This window comes from Juglans regia, chromosome 5, assembly GCF_001411555.2.
Source record: "Juglans regia cultivar Chandler chromosome 5, Walnut 2.0, whole genome shotgun sequence".
In the NCBI taxonomy this organism is placed as follows: Eukaryota; Viridiplantae; Streptophyta; class Magnoliopsida; order Fagales; family Juglandaceae; genus Juglans; species Juglans regia.
This window is the reverse complement of record NC_049905.1, coordinates 13,969,623-13,972,183: the sequence shown is the minus strand read 5'-3', so window position 1 is coordinate 13,972,183 and position 2,561 is coordinate 13,969,623. Positions and strand designations below refer to the sequence as shown.

Below are 2,561 nucleotides of genomic sequence, written 5' to 3'. Positions count from 1 at the left end.
TATTAGAATTCTTGTTCGAAATTTTCCATGTGTATATAGACATCTGACAATATGAGAACAATATTGAACTTGGTATGTGTATATAGACAGTTCAATATGAGTTTGGGTGAAATATATGTTTTGATTTATTTTCTTACTACCATGAAGAAAATAATTTTATCTGGCCCGAACTACTTATTATGCAAACTCATATTTTCTTATTATGCAAGTAGCAAACAATCTTGAGAGTAGTATTCAAGTTTTACAACATCTATACCTAAATTAAATAGTATCTGACATGTGATTTAATTTGCTTCAGGTTACGTTCAATATCGGGAGGCTGTGTGAACTGCGATGCACTATGCATTATCAAGGTATATATACGGCCGACTCTCAGTTATTCGTTTGTCTATTTAAAGTCTCATAGTGTAAGGGTTAGTCTACCTAAAAGTAACTGAAAATGGTAGATAAATTTGCTTGCTTACGAACCTGTCTGTGCATATTGAGATTATTTTGTATCAATTAGGGCATCAATTTTATCCCACTATGTTATTAACTTGTACTCGTGCAGGTAATCAGCCGGGACCCAGTTCAAGAGGTGGACTATGTTATTAACTTGTACTCGTGCAGGTAATCAGCCGGGACCCAGTTCAAGAGGTGGAGGAAGATTTCGAGGTCTTCGAGGTGGAAGGCGTTATATCCCATACTCAGGTCGGCACATCCGACCACGCGGTGCGAAATTATCTTCATATCATAGCACGGAGGAGTGTAATCAATCCTCCTCGGATGACTCAACACAGCCTCCAAGTCCCCCACCATGCGTTGTGCCAACTCACGCGCCAGAACCTATTCAAGAATCCCAACCAAATACTGCTGGGGAGCCTGCACCTACTGGAGAACAGTCTGGTGCATGTTTTTCCAATACTTTAATTTTGAAAGCATTAGCATGTTTGTATGTGTTATTAAGTGTGAATATTCCACATTACACTTTAAAATACTAATATATTGTACCTTAAAATACAGCTGCAGATGCCCCAATGGAGACCGAAGGAACGCAAGAACAGAGGAGACGAACTCGTGGGCCATCTAGATGCATTTTCTTTGACAAGCTAAGGAAGAACGGGAAAGTGCAGTTGAAGATAAACGATGGTGAGACAGCCCCATGTTGTGAACACGCTTCTATGTTCACAACACGAGTATCGTGGATTGTGAAACAATATTGTGACATGAGTTACAAGCGTTGGTCGGATGTCCCACCAGCGATTAAAGAGGAGCTCATTGACCGTATTCGGGTAAGTCAAAAATTTAATTGTCCTTGTTTGGGGTGTTGTTTATGTAGTATAATCATCGCCTAAATAACGAGATAACTGGTGATTGTTTGCATGCTGCCTTATGTAGAGTGACTTTGTGTTGGACTGGGATCGCGAAAACCACCGATTGACGGTGACAAAGGCCTTACGTAAGCGCTTCAACTCCTTCCACCACGACTTGCACAAGATTTATGAATCCTATGGAAGCCACGCAGAAGCGTTGGCTAATGGAACTAGTCTGGTGGACCCCATTGTATGGGTGAAGTTGTGTGAAAAGTGGGGCAGCGATGCCTTTAAGGTACAGATAGTCTTTCTCACATACAACCATATAATAGCTATATATTTAATATGTCTAAATATTGTGGTGGAAAATCTGTTTGTCTATTATAAGTAATTGTTCCCTATTGTGTATGACAGAAAATTTCAGCTCAAAATCGGGAGAACCGAAAGAAGCAGGCCATTAATCACACGTCAGGACGTAAATCATTCGTCCGATTACTTGAGCAAAAGGTATGTCTAAGGGAAAACAATCTTTTCATTTCAATAGAATCGTGAAAATGCACTTTACTTGGAGATTTTAGTGACAATATTACTTTACTATCACTAAAGGTGGTTACTCATAGCTTTTGTTGTTCAAATGTCACATGGTTCATACACATGACAGCGCAATGAGAATGGGAATTTGGTCGACTTCTACAAAGAGACGCGTTGGTTGAAGAAAAAGAATGCATTTGTCACAGATGCTACAGAAAATACTTATGTGAGTAGTGCATAAACAGCCGTTGGGATCTATGTTGAATTTCTATACGGTAGTAAAATCATTAATATAGCACTAGCTGATTATTTGTTAATAATCGTTGCTTTCTCAATGTGCAGAAGGAGATGCAAGGTAGGTTGGATGGCCTAGGACCAGAGCAACGTAGTGATGAGGCAGCAGCGACTGTCTTTAGGGAGGTTCTTGGCCATCGACCTGGATATGCACGGGGACTTGGGGAAATGGTCATCCCCGAGTCAAGTAGACAACGTGACAAAGTTCAAATGCAACAATACATGTCTGAGGCTGAAAAGCACAAGAAAGATGCTGAACAATATAAGAAGGATGCTGAGCAATATAAGAAGGATGCTGAAGCTTACAAGAGTCAGCTGGATGAAATGAGGACAGAGATGCGGGAGCTGAGGGAGCATCAGCTACAAAATGACAAAGTGATGCAATCTTTCTTTAGGGCTTTCCCGTCGTTCACTGAGTCAGTTCGACAGACTCAGTGCAACGAT

The 2,561-nt window shown here is 40.5% G+C and overlaps 1 long non-coding RNA gene across 1 annotated transcript; it reads left to right on the top strand.

Annotated features, from left to right (window-relative positions):
- Positions 1 to 1,384: 1,384 nt before the first annotated feature.
- Positions 1,385 to 2,041, top strand: LOC118348392. Its single transcript, XR_004801487.1, has 3 exons — positions 1,385 to 1,587; positions 1,707 to 1,799; positions 1,954 to 2,041. It is a non-coding gene; the product is annotated as an uncharacterized LOC118348392 (long non-coding RNA).
- The last annotated feature ends 520 nt before the right edge of the window (positions 2,042 to 2,561 follow it).